This window comes from Cavia porcellus, unplaced genomic scaffold (genome assembly GCF_034190915.1).
Source record: "Cavia porcellus strain 051 isolate PalLab524CR breed Dunkin Hartley unplaced genomic scaffold, mCavPor4.1 scaffold_3, whole genome shotgun sequence".
Classification (NCBI taxonomy): domain Eukaryota; kingdom Metazoa; phylum Chordata; class Mammalia; order Rodentia; family Caviidae; genus Cavia; species Cavia porcellus.
In genome coordinates, this window is record NW_026947486.1 from 60,478,113 (window position 1) to 60,488,915 (window position 10,803).

Sequence of the window (10,803 nt, forward strand, 5' to 3'; positions counted from 1 at the left end):
TCTGGGTTTCATCTCACTCAGAGCTCCTTAGGAAAAAGCAGCACAGCTCAAACTCCAGCATAGTATGGGTCTGAGGCCAGGAAAAGTCACAGGAACTGGTGCATACTACTCATGGAAATTAAAAGGACCACAGACTTGGCAATATCTAAGGCAAGGGATTAAAGGTAAGGAAGTCTAATAGAAGTATCTACATCCCCACAGAAAACAACACTGAGATTCGGAAATTAAGACATTTGAAAGCAGTCATGTATTCACAGGCATCGAGAGGGGAGGCTCAAACACAGGAAAAGATGTAAGAAGAATGCCCAGAAAAGATGTAAGAAGACCCTAAGGCATCATGAATGGCTAATCCCAAGGGTCAGAGGATATACTGTCAATGAGTAAAGGTCTTCCCAGATACAGACCCAAGCTACAAACATTTGAATGCAGCTGTTTTTTCAAATGCTCAATTGTCAACAAAAATCAAAAAGCATGCAAAGAAAAAAATAATTATGGCCCATTAAAAAGAAGAAAATGAAGTATTAAAAATTATCCCTAAGGAAGCATAGGCATAATACTAGACAAAGACTAAACAATTACTTTAAGTCTGCTCAATGAGCGAACGGAAAATTCAAGTGACTAAGGAAAATCAGGAAAAAAATGCAAACAAGAAGAGAATATCAACAAAGAGAAATTATACAAATGAACAACAAGGAACTTCTAGAGGTAAAAAATATAATAACTGTGCTGAAAACTTCATTAGAAGGGTTTAACAGTAGACTTAAACAGGAAGAACAAAGATCAATAAACTTGAAAAAAGTTTTGAAATTATCCCTCAGGTGCAAAAACAGAAAAAAAATCGAGGTAAGGACAAACACTAGGAGATGTATGAGACACCATGAACTTGATTTATATGCACATCAGGGAAATCTTGGAAGGTAAAAAGAAAAAGAAAGGGGAAGAAATGTGATTTAAAGAAATAATGGTTGAAAACTTCCCAAATTCAAGGAGACTGGCTTACAAATCAAAGAGTTTCAATGATCTCTGAGTACAATAAACCAAAAGAGGTACATACTAAGACACATTATAAGTGATCAAAAATGCAAGACAAAGTGAGGATACTGAAATCAGCAAGAAAAAGTAATTCATTACATGCAAGAGAACCTAAGTAAGATAGTGGATTTTATATATGAAGCTATGCTCAACTATTTCAAAGAAAGAGACACTATGGTAGTTACTGTTAATTAAGGGTTGTCTTGTGGTAAAATGTTGTGTTACTTGCATTGTTCTGATCTGATCTGCTTTGTTATGTCCTCTTTTTTCTTAACCTCTTTAAAATAAAAAAAAAATTTAAAAAAAGATAGTGGATTTCTCAGCAAAGACTTCAAGGCCAGAAAAGTGTGATGCTATATTCAAAAGAATTTTAAAACTCAACAGAGAATCTGCACCTGGCAAAATTAATTTCCAAACATAAGAAAGAAATTAAGATATCACCAGATAACAATATTGAATTCTGCAGAGAACTTATAGCCAAAACTATTAAGCAAGTAAAAACAATTAGGCAAATAAAATGAATTCAAATTGTAGAGGAAAGCTAACACTATCTCTGTATGAACACATGTGCTCTATTATGTTAAACATTTGTTATGGTTTAGATCTAAAATATTCCCCAAAAGGCTCATATATTTGGAATGTGACTGGATCATGAAGGTACTATACACCTTAGTAGACAAATTCATAGCTTGAATGTGCTATTGACAGGAGTCCTGGTCAGAGGAGCAAGGTCACTCAGGTCATGAAATATATTCTTGTCACAGCTCTCTTGCTCTGTCTCTCTCTCTCTCTCTCTCTCTCTCTCTCTCTCTCTCTCTCTTTCTCTCTCTCTGTCTCTCTCTCTCTCTCTCTCTCTCTCTCTCTCTCTCTCTCTCTCTCTCTCTCTCATCTCTGTCTCTTGCCGTGTCCCACTCAGCTCTGTGTTCCCAGGGTAAGGGTAGTGAAAGGATGGATAAAAAGGATGAGAGTTGGAATAGAGAAAACTAAGGCCATGTGGCGCCCTCTCTCCTGATGAGAAGTATAAAGAAGCAGGAATAGAAACAGAAGTAAGAGGAAATAGCAAGCACGCTCCAACACCTACAGTGCATTTATTTATACACTTGAGAGATTATCACGTTAAACCTCTCCACCTAAGAGTTTATTCCGGGGCATGTCTCAGGCACCAGGTTCTTGAGATTAGAGCTGTTTGTCCATGTGACTTGCCTCAGGCAACCAGTGTTCTTGCCATTAGCCTTGCTCTGTCCCCTTCAGCTTCAACTGTTCCCCCAGTCTCTGTCTCTGTCTCTCTCCCACTCTCTCTTGTCTCTGTCTCTCTCTCTCCTCCCTCCCTCTTTCTTTCCCTCTCTCTCTCCCCCTTTTCTCTCCCTCTATCCCTCCCTCCCTTCCTCCCTCCTAGGAATCAAGCACCCAAGGTCTTCACAATGATTTCCATCCTGAGTCCTTTTAGTTATTCCTTTTCTTGTTTGTGTGTTTTTATTAGTATATGCTTGTAGCACATAGTGATAACATTTATTTTAGGGAGTTGGTACATGTACAAACACATATTAATTTTTATGATTTCCCTTCCTCTCCCCTACCTCACCCCTCCTCACATATGTCAATCGCCTTCCCATTTGTACAAGACCTATCTCTGGCTTGCTATTTTACATCCTTTATTTTACTCTAAAAATTATTGATACTTTGAATTTCTCCTATAGAAGAAACCATACAATACCAGGCTTGTGTGCCAGATTTATTACGCCTAACATTATGGCCCCAAGAGTACATTCATTTTCCTATGAATGACTCAAATTTATCCTCTTTAAGGCAGAGACATACTGTACTCCACTGTGTATAAATATCACATATTCTTTATCTATCTGTTCATAAACATAGGATTCTTCTAAGATGTAATTATTATGAGTTGTGCTGCTATAAACATGGATATGTATGCATCACTGCAATAAGATGCCTTTAATTCCTTCAAGAGGACACCTAAAGGGGAATAGGTGAGTCAAATGGAATTTTTATTTTTAGTTTTTTAAACAATCTCCATACTGACTTCCATAGTAGTTATATGAGTTTATATTCTCCAAAAAACCTTGAAAGGGTTCCTTTTTCCCCCACAACCATGACATCATTTGTTATTAGTTGATTTATGACTTATAGTCATCCTTTCTGAAAATGGAATCTCAGTGTTGTTATAACTTGCATTTTGCTAATGGCAAGAAGTGCTGAACATATTTAAATACATACTTCTAAGAAATGTCCATTCACTACATTTGCCCATTTTTGATGAGATCCTTTATTTTGGGGATCTAATTGTTTATTTATGTACATTTTTTAGATATTAGTACTCTTTCTGAGCAGAATTTGGTAAAAATTTTTCCCATTTACTAGCTTGTCTCTGCACTCTATTGGTTGTTTCCTCTGCTGTGCAGAAGCATTATTTTGATATAATCCATTTGTTGAGTCTTGATGTTATTTCTTCTGTAACTAGGGTCCTGTTCAGAAAGTCCTTGCCTGTGACTATGTCTTCAAGATTTTTAACTATTTTGTCTTCCAGCAGATTGTTTTCTGTCATCCATTTTTATTTTAGTAATTGTGGAGAGATAGGGTCTAGATTCAATTTTCAGCATGTACATAACCAGTTTTCCTAGTACCATTTGCTAAAGAGGCTATCTTTCTTTCCAGCATATATTTTTGGACTGCTGTATCAAATTTCAGATGGCTGGATGTGACTGGGGTTGTTTCTACATCCTCTATTTTGCTCCATTAATTCACATATCTTTTTGAGTCAGTACTATCCTGTGTATTTTAACCATGCTAGCTTTTTTAAGTTACTTGAAGTCTAAGACTGTTGCCTAGAATTGTCTTTGTTATTTTGAGTCACTTATACTTTCATATAAAGTTTATAATTGTTATTTCTAGTTGTGTGTGGAATGCTATTGGTATTCTGATTGAATGCATTAAATCCAAATATAATTTTACATTATGGTCATTTTGATAATATTTGTTCTGCCTATCAAGGAACAAGAAATGCTTGTCTATTTTCTAGTATTTAAAATCTTCTTTTTCAGAGTAGGTTAATTTTTCTTGACATAATTGTGAATGATATTGTTTTCATAATTTGTTTCTCAGTGGGCTCCTATTAGTGCACTGTGTGTTGAATTTGTGGTTAATTTTCTGAACTTGTTCATTAAATCAAGGAGTTTTTTAGTGGAATTTTTGGGGTCTTCTATGTAAAGGATCATATTATCTGTGACTAAAAATAATCTGACTTCTGCTTTTCCTACACATATCCCTTTTGCTTTTTTCTCTTGCCTGATTGCTCTGGCTAAAGATTCAAGTACTATATTGAACAGAAATGGTGATAGTGGATCTCTTTGTCTGTTATGTTAGAGGAAAAGCATTTGCCATCTGTTTTTCACCACTTAGCATGATCTTGGAAGTAGTTTATCAATCAGTTGATTTTATCAGATTGACATAATATCTTTTTATACCTGTTTTCTTCAGAGTTTTTATCATAAATGCATGTTGAGTTTTGTCAAAGGCTTTTTCTACATATATTGAGATGATCGTGTGATTTTTTTTCCTTTACTTCTATGTGATGTAGTAACTATATTGGCCTGAATATGCTGAAATATTCTTGGATCTATGGAACGATGCTAGTGAGGATGCAGGAAAAGGACTCCTTCTATATTGTTAAAGAATTCAATCCATGTTCAGTTTGCTTCAAAGCAGGAAACATCATGGCAGAAGGAAATGGCAAATTAAAACTGTTTCAACCTATGGCAGTCAGGAAGCAGAGAGTAAACAGCAGCAGGAAAAAGAATACACCCTTCCAAGCTAGCCCTACAGTGACCCACTCTGGCCAAGTAGGCCTTACCTTCAAATATGAGACTTTGAGGGACATTTTCATTGTGTATATATGTACCGAAATATTATGTTGTCCCTAAAACATACATAATTTAAATTTTTTATCACTTAAAAATAAAGTGAAAGTGGGGGTGGTGGCAGGAAGCTGAGGAGCGATGATTTGATTGAATTCAGGAATTTGAGAGCAACCTGAGCAACACTGTGAGACACCACATTGAAAAAGATGTAATTAAAAACCTACCAATGAAGAAAAGCCCAAGTGCTGATAATTGACTGCTGAATTCTACAAGAAACTTAGAGAAGATTTAATGCCACTAGTCCTCAAATTCTTCAGTGAAATTGAAAGTGAAGAAATACTCCAAAATTCATTCCTGGAAGCAAGCATTACTCTGATTCCAAAACCAGAGAAGGATTACTTTGATACCAAACCCAAACAAAAAAGAGAATTACAGGTCAATCTCCATAATGAACAGAGATGCCAAAATCCTCAGTAAGATACTGTCAAACAGAATGCAGCAAATCATCAAGAAGATTATATATATATGAACAAGTAAGACTCTTCCCAAGGATGCAGGAATGGTTGAACATATGCAATTCAATCAATCTAATACACTATATTAACAGAATTAAGGACAAAAACCATATGATCATCTCAACAAACGCAGAGAAAGCATTTGACAAAGTCTAACACCCATTCTTGATTATCACAACCTGATAAAAGCCATCTATGAAAAACCAATTGCCAACATTATACTAAGTGGTCAAAAACGGAAACTTTTCACTCTAAAATAGGAACAAGAAAAGGATGTCCATTATCACTCTTATTCAATATAGTTCCGAAAGCATTAGCCACAGCAATTAGACAAGAGAAAGAACTAAAAGGAATTGGGGCCAGGGATTTAGCTCAGTGCCATAAGCGCCTGCCTTGCAAGTGCATGGGTGTGAATTACAATCCCCTCCCCCGTACCAAAAAAAAAAAAAAAAATCAACAGCATTCCTGTACACAAATACCAAACTTACTGAGAGAGAAATTAGAGAAACCATACTAATGGAAGCCACTGCAAAGTGCCTCTGAGCAGGATTTAAAATTAACCAACTGGCTTTCTATGTTTACTTGTGAGTCTGTCCCAGGCCTAAGCCCCTTCTCTGGGCAGCAGATTCATAGTACGTGAACCTCTATGAATCACTGTTCCCAGCTAAAGCCTGTAGTGATGTCATGATGACTTGAAGGACAAGATACGGCCACAGCTGAGGACATTTGTCTCCAATCCCAATTAACTAGATTGAGACTGCAGCTGCAGGCATCTCATGCCTGCTGTCTCAGTTCTGCCATAAATGTCAACCTGGAGATAAGACAATTCTCCTAATTAGCATAATTTACTACTTGGAGAAGGCTTTAAACTGACTCCCAAGGTCCTGCTCAGTTCACATTTTCCTCAGTATTTCCTCCCTTTGGCTGAAAACCAAATAAATATAGGCTGCCTAGAGACATTCTTTGCTTCAGTTCCCAGAGAATATTGAATTCTGCTAGAGGTTTTTGATCCTCCTGGAGCCTTAAAAATCATACCAGTTGTCGCTTTCATTTAAGCTTTCACCATCCACTCGTTTGAGAGGTTGCAGGCCTGATCAGTTTATATACCACACCTTTCACAATAGCATCAAAAAAAGAGAAATTCTTAGGAACCAATCTAATGAAGGAAATAAAAGACCTTTATATTGAAAGCTACAGTACTCTGAAAAAGGAGGTCAAAGGTAGTATTTGAAAATGGAAAGATATTCCTTGTTCTTGGATAGGAAAATGAATATAGAGAAAATGATTGTACCTCCAAAATTTTTATACAGATTTAATGTAATCCTGATCAAAATGCCATTAGCATATCTCACAGAATTAGAGAATACAATCCTAAATTTCATTTGGAAATAGAACAGAACTAGAATAGCAAAGGCAATCCTGGGCAACAAAGGCTAGGTAGGGAGCATCACAATTCCTTAGTTGAAATAAATAGCAAACTACTGTGATAAAAAAAAAACAGCATATTGGTGGCAAAAAAACAAACCAGGGGATCAGTGGAACAGATTGGAAGATGCAGAATCAATTCTATGCATACTTAGCCACCTTATCTTTGATAAAGGGGCCAAACATCTTCACAGGAAGAAAGATAATTTCTTAAATAAATGCTGCTGGAAAAACTAGCTTTCTATATGGTGAACATTAAAACTAAATCTCTTATCTCTCATCATTCACTAAACTAAAATTGAAATGAATCAAAGATCTAAATATTAAAACAGAAACACTAAATCTGCTGGCATATAGAATAGATAGAAGTCTTGAAGACAAAAATATCGGTAAAAAATTTTATGAACAAAACCGCAATTGAACAGGAAGTATTAAAAATAATCAACAACTGAGATTTCATCTTATTAAAAAACCTCTGCATAGCAAAACAAACCATCAACAGAGTAAAGAGACAACACACAGAGTGCGAAAATTGCCAGCTGTTCCTGAGACAAACAACTAATATCTAGAATAGAGACCTCCAAAAAAAATAAGACTCCCCTAATATAATTTAAAGATCCAACTCAAAAATGGGCATTTGAAAGGAATAGCCACTTCTCAGATGAAGAAGTAGAAATGGCAAATAAAATGCAACATCACTGGTCATTCGAGAGATGCAAATTAAAACAACACTGAGATTCTATCTCATCCCAGAAATAACAGCTATTATCAAGAAATCAACCAATAACAAATGCTGGTAAGGCTGTGGAGAAAAAGGAATGCGTCCCCATTGTTGGTAAGTGTGTGGACCAGTGCAACAACTGTGGCAATCAGTGAGGATATTTCGCAAAAATCTAAAACTAGAAGTTTCATTTGACCCAGTCATTTTCCTACTTGATACCTTCCCAGAAGAATTAAAAACATCATACCAGAGTGATATATGTGCACCCATATTTATAGCAGCACAATTTGTAATAGATCTTGGAAACAAGCCAAATGCCCATCAACTGATGAATGGATAAATAAGATGTGTTTTTTTTATACAATGGAGTACTAACTACCATAAAGAAGGATAAACTTGAGATATAGCTGGCTAAATAAACTCCCTAGAAACTTCAAGTTTCTTTAGTTCTTGTAAGTGCTGTTCACTGAGTCTTTCTCCTAACACAGATAATGCTACAACTCTTATATGACATCTATGCAATGATAACTATCCAAAAGTTGCTATCTTTCCAAATTTTCCCTGTGGGGCCAATGAGAGATTTCATTTAATGATTCTCTGAGATTTAAATATGGATCAAACATATAATACTTATTCTAGTCTTGGAAATTTGGCCTCATATGATCAGGACAAAGAACTCAAGTTTGTGTGCCCTTACAACTTTGAATGTCTTTACTTCCTTCACTTACATGTGCATTATCTCACTCAAGATTTATAGTGTTATCATCAAGATTGGACAACAATTCCAAAATTTTCCACAAACTTTCTGCACCACAAATTTTGTCCATGGTTTCCCAAATTCTTTGTCTATTAGGTGCACTTTCTTCTTCTGTTCAAATCCCCAAGGAACATTTATCTTATATCTCTTAGTTTCACTTATGCAGAAATGTTTCTTTTCTAATGTTCTCATTATATTTTAATATTACACCTATATCATTAACTGCTGATTCAGTCACACTACTTACAACAGGTTCAAATGCCCCATCGTCTGTCTTCATCTTTCTGTAAACCAGAGGCAAAAGAATTGTTCTCACAGGGGCTGGGGATTTAGCTCAGCGGCATAAGCGCTTGCCTTGGAAGCAGGCAGTCGTGAGTTCGATCCCTGGTACCGGTAAAAACGAAAAAGACAAAAAAAAAAAAAAAAAAAAAAAAAAAGAATTGCTCTCACACCAGGAATGTTTCAATGATGGGAAAAGATTCTTGGATAGTCTCTGAGGCCAGGAGGAGTCACTTGCACAGAGCGTTTCAGAGAAACCCAAAGTTCTTTTTTTAAAACACATATAAGATATATCCTTTGCACACACCTCCTCTTTTACAGCTAGTAAAGAGGGGGTTTTGTTGCTGTGGTACACTTTTGACAGACGGTTGACGATAGCAGCGCAAGCTCTGGTTATATCTTTTAAACTTTTCTTAAGTGATTCATTATTATAAGTTGTTGACTCATCATAACTAGGTCATTTGTTCTACACTCCTTTCCAAAAATGATAATAAAAGTGTCCTGAACCACCCACATTTTTCAGTTATGCTGGGAGACAGTAGATACAGTATTAAAAGTCTCTGGCACGAAAGCAACCTGAGTTTAATCCTTGCCTTTGTTACGTGTTGTGAGACCTCAAGCAAGCTTCTTAAACTTTAAACATGTGTTTATCCATAAAATAGGAGTGGTAAGCAGTTCAAGATAGCCTTCAAGATTTTTATGACCATCCTATGTATTTCCAGGGCCTCACAGGATGATAATGGATTTTACGCTCATGATTCAGTTATGTTACATAACACAGCTGACCTTAATGTGTAAGTCTGGAAAACACCACGTTAGAAATATACTGGTTCATACATCCATTTAGCAAAAGTTCATCACACTGGAACAGTAAGCAGCCCCCAAACTTTGAAACTATGCCTTTCATAGAGATGTAAATCCTCCTTTGGGTTAGTATATTATACAAGATTTGTGGGGGGGGGGGTACGGGATTGACTGCCAGGCAGGCACTTACACCACTAAATCACACAATGATTGTAAATGGGACACTAGACATGGAAGTAGGAACACACTTTCAAAAGTTGTTTTCCTTAACCAGAATTACTCTTTGAAGTGATATACATTCAGAACTTGTTTTTTAAATATTTCCTAGATTTCTACATGAGACTTATGCACATTCTTCTAATACATGCGGGATAAAAATATCCATGCCTTAAATTTCGTTTTTTAGATAGCAGTGTGCTCAAAGACAGCCCTGTTCTTTTTCTTCCCTAACCCTGTTCTCTGGTGCTCTGTTATGGATTTCTTCCAACCCCGGGAACATCCGTATTTAGGAGCACTGGCAACTACTGTAGACCTGCATGTATGGTACCAACCAGTCAATACTATTTTGTTCAGTTTCCAAATTTTGCCTGCAAATGTGCTCTACTGCACTGTTCCACTCTAAGTACCTGAAGCCCGGGTTGCAACAGGGGTGTCTTCTCTTTGGCTCTCCACCCCTTCACTAACGTTGGCGCTTTCAGATTAAGCGCAATTGAATCTCACATTCTCCCTTCTGGCGTTGCTTTCCGTTCACCTCGCTCCGCACACCCACAACTTTAGCAAAATATAACTAGCAAGCTGCTGGGGCGGGCCCAACCATTTCCCTCTCTTAATAGGGGGGGACTAAAATGAAAGCGCAGAAGCTGTTGACAAATGACCTCCCTAATTTCCCTCCCTTAATAGGGCGGGACTACAATGAAAGCGCAGAAGCTGTTAACAAATGACCTCCCTGTTACCACACTGTAAAACCTCGCTCCGCAGACCCACAACTTTAGCAAAATATAACTAGCAAGCTGCTGGGGCGGGCCCAACCATCTCCCTCCCTTAATGGGGGGGGGGCTAAAATGAAAGCGCAGAAGCTGTTAACAAATGACCTCCCTAATTTCCCTCCCTTAATAGGGCGGGACTTCAATGAAAGCGCAGAAGCTGTTAACAAATGACCTCCCTGTTACCACACAGTAAAACCTCGCTCCGCACACCCACAACTTTAGCAAAATATAACTAGCAAGATGCTGGGGCGGGCCCAACCATTTCCCTCCCTTAATAGGGCGGGACTAAAATGAAAGCGCAGAAGCTGTTAACAAATGACCTCCGTGTTACCACACAGTAAAGCCGCCGCCGCCATCTTTATTGTGGCCAATTAATAGTTACGTCATCCTTAAAAAGATCAGTAAGGAA

General features: G+C 37.1%; 1 protein-coding gene across 2 annotated transcripts in view; it reads right to left on the minus strand.

Annotated features, from left to right (window-relative positions):
* Sytl4 (synaptotagmin like 4) overlaps positions 1-10,170 on the minus strand; it is a 135,083-nt gene extending 124,913 nt beyond the window's left edge. The window contains exon 1 of one of the 2 annotated variants that reach the window (XM_063246167.1): positions 10,035-10,170. The gene's annotated coding sequence lies outside the window, so the exon portion shown is untranslated. The remainder of the gene's footprint in view (positions 1-10,034) is intronic. The other variant, XM_063246169.1, reaches the window with a different exon arrangement.
* Between the last annotated feature and the right edge of the window lie 633 nt (positions 10,171-10,803).